Here is a 13,761-nt window from a genome sequence, read left to right as displayed (position 1 = left end):
TAGTCTCACTCAGCAACAATGGCCATCAGTCAAAAGTGAAACTACAGAAAGGACTACAGGCACTTATTGGCTGCTCATCGGCCGGAAAGAGGTTCGCCTCCTCCTGAGAACAAAGAGGCCACGAAGGAGATTTAATCACACAGGGAAACTAATCGTCGGAAGGATTCTGACATTTTACCACAGGAATTGCATTTTAATGATACCTCACAAAAGACAACATGAAGGAACTAAAAACACTAAAAACTTCCACCACCACAGCTGCACAGGAGACACAGAGCAGCTCATCACAATATGTCAAAGAACCAACACAGCAGCCCACACGCTGCTGACATTTAAACACATTTCTTAGATTCTGCAGACTAAAATTATATTCAGAAATGTTTAATTATCTGAGAGAAAAACAAACGGAGTGGAGATCATTATTTCAACACTGACACATAGTTGAACCCGGATAATCCTCCGATTCTAAGTCCAGACAAAACTGTCGCTGAGAGCAGCCAGCGTCCCCATCTCAGAGGATTATTACTTGCAATAACATTTCTCCAAAACAATCCATCCACTGCATCACCATTTTACACCTCAAACTTTGTTTCCTGACACTTCTGTCATAAGAAATCATTCAGTGTGATCTTCCCTCCATGACGCTCATGGGACTGAATGGTCTTCTGCTGCTTGCAGTTACGTCTTTCATTGACTATTCTACCAGCAGTGACAGCAACGCTGGTGTTGTTTTCACCCTGTGAGTCTGTGTGTGTGTGTGTGTGTGTGTGTGTGTGTGTGTGTGTGTGTCATCATGAAGAAACCTGCTGTAGTGGGAACTATAACAGAGGAGGTTTGGAGTACTTTGCTGGTTGTTCACACGTCTGTGGACAAATGTATGAACAACATCACAACCTCGCTGCACTCGCAAAACTCTACAGGTATGTAGATCACATGAAGGTTATAATGTTCTGTTTCTGCTGATGATATCAGAAATGCGTAATTCAATAACATGTTTATAACAGATCTTTGTTAAAGGTGATGTTGTACCGAGAGATGTTTAGATTTTTTTAGATTGTGCTGCCCATCTTAATATAGAGGGGGGCAGATTGGAAACATAATAACAATAATAATAATAATAATGTAGTCCAGTAAAACACCATCACTGACCTCTTTGAAAATGTAAAAAAAAGATTTAATTCCAAACAGAACACAGCTACCAGTTTTCTGCTAAGACACACAATGTGTAACCACTTTAAGATTATCACAAAAGCAAGAAGCTTAAATAATCAAGTTTAACTTTATTGACTATGTTTTGATTATTCATGTGGAATGAGACCACACATTCCACCCACAACTGGATCCTCCTGTTACAATTCAACACTGCTGCTATGACAACACCGAACCAAAGCATCGCCACGCTGCCCCCCCTGGTGAAGCATGTGTTCACTCATCACATAGCTGGCGTAACTTCTGTTCACCAGATCCCATATCAAAGAGCAGGGGTGGGCTCATGGGGGGGGAGTTCAATCCATTTTAAAAAATGTATTTGTTCCCGGGGTGAGGAAGTTAAGGGCACACAGAGTAGCTTTAAGAGGATGAAATGGACAAAAATAAAGTGGTGACAAAAAACAAGGTAAGCTACAAAAACTGTTACCTCTATTTTTAGATGAAAAGGTTTCCCCAAACATTATTCTCTGTTTCAGCATAAATAAGCTTCTATTTGTGACGAGCAAGACAAAATTAGTTATTCCCCAGATACTTTCATCCAGTAAAAAGGAGTTTAAAAAAGCAAAAATGACCATAGGCAATATGAAACTTAATGAGAGAAATACGATGTAGCTCTGAAATTGGTTTTGAAACTGCACGACTAACAGGATATGAGAGATTCATATCATGTTGTGCAAGTTGAACAACTAAATATAAAATGGGTAATTTAAAGCCGATGATAACACACATGGGAATCGAGGGGCGGAAGTGCCTTAAACCTGCATTCTTACAAATGACCAGCAGGGGGCAACTCCTCTGGTTGAGAAGAAGTCACATAGAAGTCTATGAGAAAATGGCCCTACTTCTCACTTTTATTACCTCAGTAAACATCGTAACCAGTTTATGGTCTCAACTACAGCAGGAAGTTCATTTAGTACATTATGGTCCATTTAGGGTCAAAGAGATCAGAAAGCAGGGGATGATTTAGGGCGGGGCTACCTTGTGATTGACAGGTTGCTTACACAACATCATGATCAGCACTTGGTTGTACTACAACAGATCCTTTTCGCTGGCATGTACATTACATACAAGCCTGTTTTTCATTGCATTTCAGTATGCAAGCCAGTTTGTTTTCTGGCTATTCTGAACCACAATCCATTGTGCAGCGGATAGATGAGCAAGAGAATCGAGGTTCAGTGTTTCCCCTGCAATGTTATAGGCATGGCAGTGGCCTAGTCCAGTGGAACCCCCCACCAGGCCAAGCAAGGCATAAATAAAGTCATTTGCGGGATCCTCTGTGCAGTGCTGTTCTCGTGGGTCTGCTGTTCCTGCGATTGTCCGTGACTCCACATGTGAGCCTCTGATCGAAGCCGACCGCGGCATTATGCCGCCTTGAGTGGGTACCACCAGGCCTGAAACCACGTCTAGGGGAAACACTGAAGTTCAAGGTGCCGTGTTATGTAACTGAATGCATACTGCATGCAACAGGACTTTGGAAGGGCAGCTACAATATGTGCTAAAGTAAAAAGAAAAAGGATGATCCACTTGTCATACACAGTCTATGATCGGATAACATGAAGGAAAACTAAATAATACATTTAAAATGATATGATTAAATGATTTATTTCAAGGAAAACACTACCTTTGAATCACAGCAGGTTTTCCATGACCTCGGAGGTGATAACAATAAGAGACAGAGGCGTGGTGGAAATAGACTTTGACACATTTCAGATGCAGACAGATACTGAGGAGCAGACAGCAGCAGCCAAGGAAGTTATTTCATCTCCCCTACTGCCATAGTAAGACCTGATAAGGTTCTCCTAGGAGCTGTAAAGTCCTGACACTTTACCCACTTTAATCCACGATAACCCCTGGTGAGCAGGCCTGCTGACACCGGCCAACATACACACACTCTCACCAGAGTTTCAACTCTGCTTTATGGCCTGTGAGCCGATTCCTCCATCAAAGTTGACAAAAAAAGGAACCTGGCAGATAAATATAAACCAAAGTATCAGCTCCAGTGAACTCCACAACTTGTGTGCCAGCATGTGTCGACAGGGTGGCAGTAATCGAAAGGTGAGCTCTGCTCCAGCTGAGAGGCTCCAAGGCCGACAGCAAAAGTTAGAAATGTCTGTGTCAGTAGAAGAATGTGAAGGTGAAAAAGAGCAGCTCAGTTGAGCCAAAAGTCCGTCCCTGGTGGACTATAAAAGTGAACAAAAGAGCTTTGGCCTCAGAGAAAAACGTTTGGAAGGCTTAAATAGCACCACAATGGAGGCTGTGGACAGCGCCGGGAGATGCAGCCGAAAGGCTTTCTCTTATTTTTGTTTTGCAGTGGTGCGACAGTTTGGATAATAAGGGTTCATATATAATCCCGGCCTACTACATGCATTAATGGTGATTACATAATGTTTGTTTTGAACCGCACATTGTAATTTGATGAGGACGTGCGTGAACGTTTACAACCGAACACATAACTTCCATCATCCATCGTCACCGCGTCATCATGAATGAAACGACTCTAGCAAGGACGACGAGGAAGGGGGAAAGATTGTGAAGGGTAAACGAAGTATCAAGCTAAAGCCTAATAGCAGTAACACACACAGAGCCATTGGATTTAATGGTTATAGGTACCGATGTGCTTTGATTATCAATGAATAATCCCCATCTTATTTCACTGATTGATGGCCACGAATATACAGGAGCCCGACACGCTCAAAATCCAAACTGCAGATCTACAGTTTAGAAATATTCAGTCATTCCTTCCAGGTGATCGTAGAACAGCTTGGAATCGGGAACAGTCACAAAAGTTAAAATTGCGGATGTATGAAAGATCAGACAGAAGTTGCGAGGCAGCTAATGTAGAGCCAGGTGAAGTGTTTCTTCCTGCTTGCAGTCTTTATGCTAAACTAAAGACTAGGGGCCCTAGTTTCGTGGTGCAGCGCAGGGCGGCGCAGGGTGGCGGAGCCGGCGCAATGCAAGTTTCGACCCGCGCAGCCTTGCGCACGGTCAGTTTGGCAGTTTGGTGGATCGCCTGCGCCAAGATGGGTGTGGCGGCGCAGCAGGGGGAGGCGTCACAGATTCAGCTTGGCGTAGTGGAAGTTTCGTGGCAAAAAGCCTCGCCGAGACTGCGCTGAAAGCCCGCCAGCTCCAACCTGGTCTACTTTCGGCGTAAGGCGCAAGGCGTAAATAAAGTCCATTGATTCAATGCGAATCACAGCTGGCGGATTGGAAGTTTGGCTGACGGCGTGCAGTGCGCACACGTCACCGAGACCTCACAGGCAGGTTTCCACAGTTCCAGGCACATTTAAATGCAATAAATAATCACAACAAACACTATTTAATGCAACTAATTGAATCAAGATGTGAATTTATATCTATATAGATTGTCCCGTCACATCTGACGTCAGATCAAAGGCGGATGGCACGCGTAACGGAAACTCAGCCTCTCGGACCAAAACATCTCCCTCTCTCCTGTTTTTCATATCTATCCACTGCTAATAAAATGCGTCTAAAAAATCTTTAAAAAAAAATACAGCAGCTCGTGCCTGGTCTGAGGTCTCGCGCCTCGGCAGCGTGTTGTCCGTGGAGAGATGCGCAACTTTGCCGCGAGCTGGAATCGGAGTTGGGGCTGCAGCTGGTCTGAGCGGCACGCAAGGTCCCGGTGTCCCGCCGTTCTGGTGTTGGACGGGGAATCTGGTGCAGCTGTGGAGCGCAGATGATGAAGACGGTGATGATGATGATGATGATGATGAATGGCACGGCCGGCTCGTGCAATCCCCGGGTTCTCGCCACTACTGTGTGCCCTGACCCTGTTTTGTGATAGACATGCCTAAAATGTGCCTACAATTTCTATAGTGATATAATATCGGCATTGTTATTATTATGATACGCACGCACAGCGCGTGATGAGCGTGGTGGGAGCGGCGGCGCTGCTTCTGTCATCGGGTTGTCAAGTGACGGAACTTGCACTGAACCTCCCCTAACGCATTAAAGGTGAGGAGAGGAGCTCATTTGATTGGTGAAGATCTGAATCGGCTGTATTAATCCCAGTCCACGCCTCGTCTCCTCCTCGTCTCCCACTCACGCCTTCTTCTCCTCCCTCTTTCCCACTTGCGCGGGTGGGAGAGACGGGAGGTGTGCCTGCGCGAGCCTGCGCGGTGCACGAACTTGCAAAGTCCAGGCGGACACACCCCGTCGGCATGGCACAGGTGCGCTGCGCGCTGACTACGCCTGGTCTACGAAATTAGGGCCCAATATCTGATTTAACTCTCAGCATGAAAGCAAATAAGCACATTTCACAGATTTAACTTGTGACTTGTGTAGTACTTAGTACTTGGAAGACATCCACGACCATGATAAAGAGTTTAACACAAATCTGTACGCCATTAAACTTCCCTTTCCAAGTACTGTGAAAGTGCACCTTAGAGGTTTATAGTATACATCACAGATATTGAAGCTGAAATTATGCTTCTTAAAAACAAGCTTACATAACATCTATGGATCAAGTATCACAAATGAACCAAAGACAACCATACGATGGGAAATTATCTTAAGAATCTCTTGAAAAATAGAACCAACTTTATAAAAAGGCCCAGGGCTGGTAAGTTTTAGTTAAAAAGTATCATTTTGTACCCCAAGACAGTTATTTCAACATCGTCAATAACATTTTTGAATGCATTTTTTAATAAACGGAAAAAAAAGAATAGCACCCAATTAAATACAGAACATGTCGTCTGAGTAGTGTAAGAAGTGCTTTGCGAGTAAAAGTGATTAGATAACGATCTATATTTTCTTTTTGGCACACCAAAGCCATCATACGTTACCGCTGTGGACGTTCTTTAGTGCGAGTATGAAGTTTGATGCTGTGGATGGTTGTCAGCTGTGCGCTGCATAATCACAGCAGAGAATGTCCTCCAGTGTATCATTGCAATGTCACACTGAGGAGCGGAGTAATGCTGGTATGTGAGCATCCTCAATGAATCACTGATTCCTTCCATCTTCTCCAAAATTTGCCATCTATTTTCATAACCACGCATACACACACACACACACCTGAGTGCTGTGTGTATGCGTGTGTGTGTGTGTGTGTGTGTGTGTGTGTGTGTCTGTGTGTGTTATACTGAAAGATCATCGTAGCAGCTTGAACAGGCCTACTTCACACCAATGCAGCGGCTAATAAGACGGATCCATCAGAACGTAGGAAAATGTAACCTGCTTCAGCATGAAGGGATGGACTCAATAAGGGAGAGACAGAGAGAAATATAATGAGGTGTGTGTGTGTGTGTGTGTGAGTGAGAGAGAGAGAGAGAGAGAGAGAGAGAGAGAGAGAGAAAGTGCAGTAGTAAAGGAGCAACAAATAAGATAGAGATAAGAGGCGGTGCTCAGTGACCAATAGAAGGATATAAAAGACAAAAAGGTGTGTGACTGTTCAGCACCAGACAAGGAAGGTTGACAGAAATGTGAAAAATAATCTTCATAGCGGTTTTCAATGCTCCTGTTGCTTCTCTGGCAGCCAGATACATTGGAGTCTGACTAAACACTTACACCTGTGCATCAATTTATTTGCATTATTCAGTTTTTTTTTTTTAAATAAATTCCACGCAATGCATCCTTAATCTCTGAAGTAAATGTTGACATGTGACAAATTTGAAATTGTGCAAAAGGAGAAAAACAGCAAGTCGCAGGTAAAAAAAACAGATACAATAGTGAAAAGGGGGTAAAGGGTAAAGTCAGAAGTTAAGATAAGAGGACAAGTGAAAAGGGTTAGGGTTACAGCTGGGGAAAGAGGAAGAGGGAACGAAACAAGAGTTCTGGGGAAAGAGCTATGTGTGGTGGATAACATGAAGAATGAGAAAGACAGGAAAAGCAAAAGAGCAGAAAAGGTGGGACAGGGTAGGACAACTGGAAATAGAAAAGAGAGGAAATGGAAAAGAATGAGGTGGAGTATTAAATACAAGAGGTGAAATTAAAATAGGCTTCTGGAAATGGAAAGCGTGCAGTGAAACTTCATTACATTTTAATGTGTTTCCTAATTTCATGAGCAGCTACAGCACAAAAGCGTTATTAATTGGTCGTCACTGAATTAGTAAAATTTGGTGCAGGGAAAATTACAAAATGAAGTGGAAATGTTATTCCTATCTATTTAGTAAAATAACATGAAAAATATTTGACACTAATAATCAAGATGTGAAAAGAAAACCAGCACAATAACTTTAAAAAGGTAACATATAATGCCTCAAAAATATATGATTAGCTTTTCACCAAGAGCTAAAATGTCATCTAACTGAGGCCTGAGGGGGAATTACAGTAGTAAAGATTCAGAGGCTTTCTCAAGAGTCCCTGAAGGATCTCCGCATGTTGTTCTAAATCAAATACAACTGAAAGAATTCAGTGACAAAAACGTTTGTAGTATTTGTGTTTTTTTGTTGTTGTTGTGTAGTCAACAAGCAGCAACCTCCTGTTCTGAAAAGTGAGCGCCTTAAACTTGCATACTCCCTGCAAGGGGTGACACCTCTGGCTGCAAAAAGAAGTGTGATTGGATGGAACTGTGAGAAAATGACTCTACATCTCACTTGCTACCAATGCAGTTAGCTACTAAGATGACTTTAACACTTAGTCGCAAAGTTGAGCTTAAATTATGAAGCTACTTTAGCTACCAGCTTCACACCAGAATCCAGATCCAGTAAGGCTGCTGCTCTGGGTCCCGCTCCATCGCTTGTGTTAATCAGATCCACCTGTCGCTCCGCCACACTCCAAATATGGTCACTTCCTTCACTGGTTGCAAATATCCAAGATGGCGACAGCCAGAATCGAAAATGCTGAACTCTAGGCTTCAAAACAGTCTACAAACCAACGTGGGACATCACCATGACAACGTCCACGTCTTATATACAGTCTGTGGTTGCCAACAGTTGAACCAAAATGTGTCCGTTTTTATGTCACCTGATTTACTAATGTGTCCAAAGAGAACTCGCTGGGGTTCCAAGCACCCCCGCTAAGTGTGAAGTGGATCAGGTGAGCTGTAGTCGAGATACGCAGAGGGAATACAGACAAACAGATGGAGATTAGTTGCTTGCTGCAATAATCAGTCAGCTGAACCTTTGAGGTTGAGTGAAAAGCAGCCTTAAATTGACTGATTTCACCCCACGGAGCTGTGGGGTTTCAGATCCTGATTGGAGATACAGTAAAAGTTGAAGGAGAGGTACAGTAAAAGTTGAAGGAGAGAGCAACATGAAAAAGGCCTCCCTCTCTTTGACCTTGTTGAATTCAGAACTTTTTTCCTCAATGGATATTCTGGGCATGTTCAGTGTTTCAAGGTTCTGTACACCCACACATGTTTTAAGTGCATGTGGCTGATAGGACCTTTCTCCGGGGTTTAGAGAAGAAAAGCTTTGCTATTGCAAGAACAGCTTCACTGAGGTCATTCATATAAACACACTCTCTTTCTCTCTCTCAATACACACACACACAACAACAACAACACCGATTGATTAATATCTATTATGTTTGATATATAGATACAGACACACTAATTACAACAACAGGCTATTTTTCATGCTCTTGTTTCTTGAACTTGGTTCTTGTATGAAACATGACAATAGCTGGAGACACAACAGACTACTTTAAATGTTCCCACTGTCTGAATTGTCAGGAGCTGGTCTCGTCTCTGCCTACGTTACTGTGCTGTACTGTAATATTCTAGGTTACGCTATTCTGTGTGAATGTTTTTTTAGTTGTGTCTTGTTTTGTTTTTTTGTCACTATGTAAGTCTGTCTTGTGAAGCCCAGGAAGAATGCTGTGATGTCATCAAAAGAGTTGGACAGAGTCACAGAGGGTAGCATATATGCTTCTTGAAGTATGACCAAAAAGAAGGATATTTGCTTCAACAATGTGCAGCTTAAACACCCAAAATGTGAACAAGACACAGGAAAATACACCATTTTGTTGCTGTTATTTTTGTATGACAGACACACTGATCCTTGCATTCCAGCAGCAATGATAGCCAAATATTTAATTGTTTTTTTGAAATTTGCATGCTCTCTCTGAATGTATTCTGCAAGCTGAGATTTGAATTTGACTTCATCTCTCGATGGTATACGTAGGTAGATTTTTGAACAGCTGCACGAAATGGAAATGTGGCTGAAACACAGAGCTGTCATCTGTTTCTAGACAGCGGACTACAATACTGACAACATGGGAACGCTGGAACCAACATCCCTATAATTTAAGTCTCAGGGGTGCAAACTCATCAGGGATGAAAAAGGTGACAAGGACCCAAACCCCCTCGCGGAATATATATATATATATATATATATATATATATATATATATACACACAATATATATATATATACACACACATATATATATATATATTGCATATGCTTCAATGTTATTCCTCTGCCTCACTGAAGGGGGCTGGCGAGAGCCTGGAAAATGGACTTCCCTTCCAGTGAAGGTATAAATAATGGGAGACCAATGCCAGGGCTAAAAGGTTTGCTTCAAACGACGGAACATAAAATAACTCGATCGACTCCTCACATTGAAAGACAAACTGCTTTGAAAATATTTGGAACCTCAAGAATAGATTTGACTCTGGACGAACGGAATAAATATTAGCAAGGGGAGGTAGGGGGCTTCTCACCCCTCATTCGCTAACATTACATCGATATCAGAGTAAGCCTTTGCTCCGTTGATTTTCCATTATTTATTTTAGGTTTTTTTTTTAATGTGAAGGTATGGTAGGTACATTTAACGTTGTTTTCTCGCTTAGATTTTTCAAAGGTTCCTGAGAAATAGACACTGTACTATCCGATAACACCGTTATTGTAACCAGCAAAAATGGTTGTGATTTGCGATGCGTATGTCAGCGAACTGTCTGACATTAGCACGTTAGCCTACGTTAGAAAGCCTGATGGTACAGACACACCAACTCCGGCAGCAGACGTCAAGTCAACGGATCCCATTCATTGTCTATGTAGAGCAGGAGCTCCGCATGATGGATACGGCACGTCGAATTGACGGCCCTGTCGCCGTACGTGAATATGCATAAAGTTCGATGGATTGAACTTTATGCAAATGCCGTCCGTCCAACGCAATGCCGCCGGCTCCAGAAACTTCGTTCAAACTATCAAACTAGGCAGTGTTGCTCAAATATGAATCCAGATTCTGTTACTGCACTACACATTTCCCGCCTCAAATGTTTTCAGAAACATGCTTTAGCGTGTAGTTTAACTGTAAAATGAGATCGTTTGTGGCCCGGCCGCCATGTTGGAAACGGCAGAGCAAAACTCAAGTCCCGCCCACTTCGCAGGACGTCTATCCAATTGATATAACTTGAACACAGAACTGCCCACTCGCCGGTGCGTTCGACGGTCCGTTGCGTCGCTGCCGGAGTTGGTGTGTCTGTACCATGACGTTTTTGAAGCGTACCAACGTCACTCCTGTCTAGTACGGCATCAAGGCAGCTACAGACCCGAAAATGACATGATTACACGGGTTGGCCAAACGAACAAGCTTGGAATAAATATTTATGACAGCTTGCGTTCGCCGATTACTTGGACGCCCCCCCCCCGAAATATTTTTATTGCAGATCTCCATGAATCACACAAATGACCTTTTTCGGAACAAAAACGGCGAATTTCGCCGAAAGGTGACAAGTTTGCATCCCTGAAGTCTATATTCCACTGGTTTACAGCACCCAGAACAAGATTTAATTGTTCTCAAGGCAGACACCCGTAAACAGCTTGTTTTAACAGTAAGGTGTCCTCGAGTGTTTAGAAAGGCACCCATAAATAAAATGTATTATTATTAATAACAAATCAAGCCCCTGTGGAAACGTTCATGGAAAGTGTATATTTTTTTGTTTGTTTTAGGAAAGTGGTAGACGTTATATATTCATATATTATACAAGAGGATATGTTTATGCAGAATTCACCAGTCTTACTAAAATACATCACAAATTGGGGCAGCGAGAGTGCCGCATCTATTGTGACTGAACCCTGAGAGAGTGTTTCTATTATAGTGAAAGTCTGGTGTAGGATTTAGTCTGACAGGAAAGATTTGCCCACACAAAGCTCTACAATGTCTGTTGCAGTACTGGTCGGCGGTGAAGTGGATAAGGACAGAGGAAACTTCTTTTCCACAAATAACGCTTTTTATTTTCCTTTTTTCGAAAACTTTTCCTTTCAAAATGTGCAAATATTTACAGTGTCCAAAAATAAAGTCAAATGCAGAAAATAGCCTAAACAAAACAAAAGTTGCAACATGCAAAACAAAATGGCTTCAAGTTTGCCAGGCTAAATCCCTAGAGTGGACCCTACAGCCGATCGTACCTTACAGCGAGACATCCTCACCACAATCCCCGTCTGGAGCATTCTACAGGCCTTCTATACCCGCAGCTCCTCCCCCAAAGACGAGCCCAGTTGCAGACATAAATCAATTAACTAAATAACAACTTTCCAAATGAAAATAAACAACTGAAAATAACAAACACAAAACACATAAACACCCAAAATAATTTTAAGTACACAAAACCCCTTCTACACATAATAAACTACATTTCCCCCAAACCTGGTAAAACACCCCCGCTAACATAGTATGCGCCGCCCAGAGCGCGCGACCCCCGCAATATCTGTACAGTGAACCAGTCCCTCGGTTTCGCCCGAGAAGAAGGAAGTGATTGGAGTTGCCAGTGAGTCTACAGGAATATCAATGTATTTGTACGTTCGCTTCAACATTAAATTGCAAAAACGACCTTGTGTGTATGAGTGGTTTGTTACTGGTACAATGTTGTGTTAACAGATGAATGAATGTTTAGAAATATATCGCGTGTTGAAACGCATGTGGTGTAACCAACAAAACAAACACTACCAAAATGCTGGTTGGCCACCCCTGCACTTAAGTAATGAATGCTAGTGAGAAGTTATGGCAAATGGCGAAGTGTGGAATGCTTAAAGCGGGTAAACCAAGACAGAAAACGGTGGTGAAACTGAAATGCTCCTCACTGCAGTAGATCAGCTGGTGCTCAAATATGCCGGCAGATAGCTGCCTATGCGCCTCTGCGCCTGCGTGAGAGACTGCGTGTGACAGTGTGTCTGTGGTTAGCGTAAGCGTCACGGCTCACTCCGTGACAATGTCTCTGTTACGTGTCCCTCCTGTTCCTGTTCTATTATCTGTTAACTGTGCCCAGGTGTAGGTCCTGAGTGGGAGGCGGGGCCTCCCCTATAAAAACCCTACACACCTGCCATGGCGGCGACTTCTCACCGAGAGATTTGCTGGACGCGTTCGCCTTGTTACCTGCCGGTTCACCCGAGTCCATTCCCCTCTCGTTGCCGTTACCAGCGCTATTTGTATTTTTCGGCATAATTGTTTGCCTGTTTCGTTATACGACCATTTTTCTGTTAATAAATCCCCCTAGATTTTGAGCCCTTTGTGTTGTCCTCTTATGTTCGGTTTTCAGCCGTAACAGTCTCTTAGACAGGCATGTGCAAACAAGTTGGCCTGTTTATTCCAGAGAAACCCACACAAACACCCGCATAGCATCATCAAAATCTAAAAATAGCAGAATAACATGTATGTCGTTCAACATTCTCCTACCTTAACAGACTGTAGATTGAACCTTGTGAACACAAAAACACCCTCTAGTTTATGATGAGAGGAATAGATCGCTGTTTCTGGAAATACACTTATTGGCTTTCTTGTTGAGAGACAGATGAGCGGACGGACACTACTCTACTACATCTGATCATGACCCTGATTTAGGCCACAAGCCGGGACACGGTGGTTTAACAAGTATGTTTTTCCTTTTGCTGCTCCTTTTTCACTAATCATGAAGCCAAAGCCAGATGCCTATGAGCTCAGTAGGGATGTCACGAAAACCAAAACTGCAGTACTAAGTTCAAATTTGAAATCCAAAAAGACGCAGTAAACTCACTTTGGCGACGATTTTCCCTGAAAATGCTACATTGTGAACAACAAATCTAGTTGTGGGCAGCACAGTCCTATGGAGCTAACGGCTACCATCAATGGAGGTTGCATTGAGTTTCAATATGATGCGTTCATAAATGAATAATAAAAAAAACAAAAGATTATCATCATTTTCACTGGTAATCAACGAGTACTTTTCTGGTATCGTAACATAACTGGAAGTTAACAGGTTAACAGGTCCAAGGGTAAAGGAATCTACCAGCCACCAGCCATCTGCCAGCCTCTTTAAAGCTCTTTCAATAGCAATATACCTCTGAATGACTTAAAACAACCCTGAACTTCTTTAAACCGACCAAAGATCCACTCTGAAGTATCACCTGCTAACCTTAAAGCAACACTTAAGAAGTTTTCCTCTTTGGTCCCCCTACAGGTTGGAAGGGAATTGTCCATTAGTGCCGTCGTAAATAATTTAGCCTACCACAGCCTACCGTCACACGCACGTTATTTGTTTGTATGCAGAACCGGCTCTGGAACGATGAACAATTAAACGATGTCCAGTGACAAGGTGGAGTAGCTAACGCCTTAGCTAAGATTAGCTAACATGAGCCATAGCGATAGTTACATATATATTAGCACAATAGCTAA

The 13,761-nt window shown here is 42.7% G+C and overlaps 1 protein-coding gene across 9 annotated transcripts in view; it reads right to left on the bottom strand.

Annotated features, from left to right (window-relative positions):
• Positions 1 to 13,761, bottom strand: part of LOC311018119 (pleckstrin homology domain-containing family A member 7-like) — a 149,127-nt gene that overhangs the window by 57,399 nt on the left and 77,967 nt on the right. The gene's annotated exons all lie outside the window — the stretch shown is intronic.

Source organism: Eutrigla gurnardus (genome assembly GCF_963514095.1).
Source record: "Eutrigla gurnardus genome assembly, chromosome: 9".
Classification (NCBI taxonomy): Eukaryota; Metazoa; Chordata; class Actinopteri; order Perciformes; family Triglidae; genus Eutrigla; species Eutrigla gurnardus.
The sequence above is the reverse complement of the archived record's forward strand: the minus strand, read 5'-3'. Positions and strand labels throughout refer to the sequence as shown.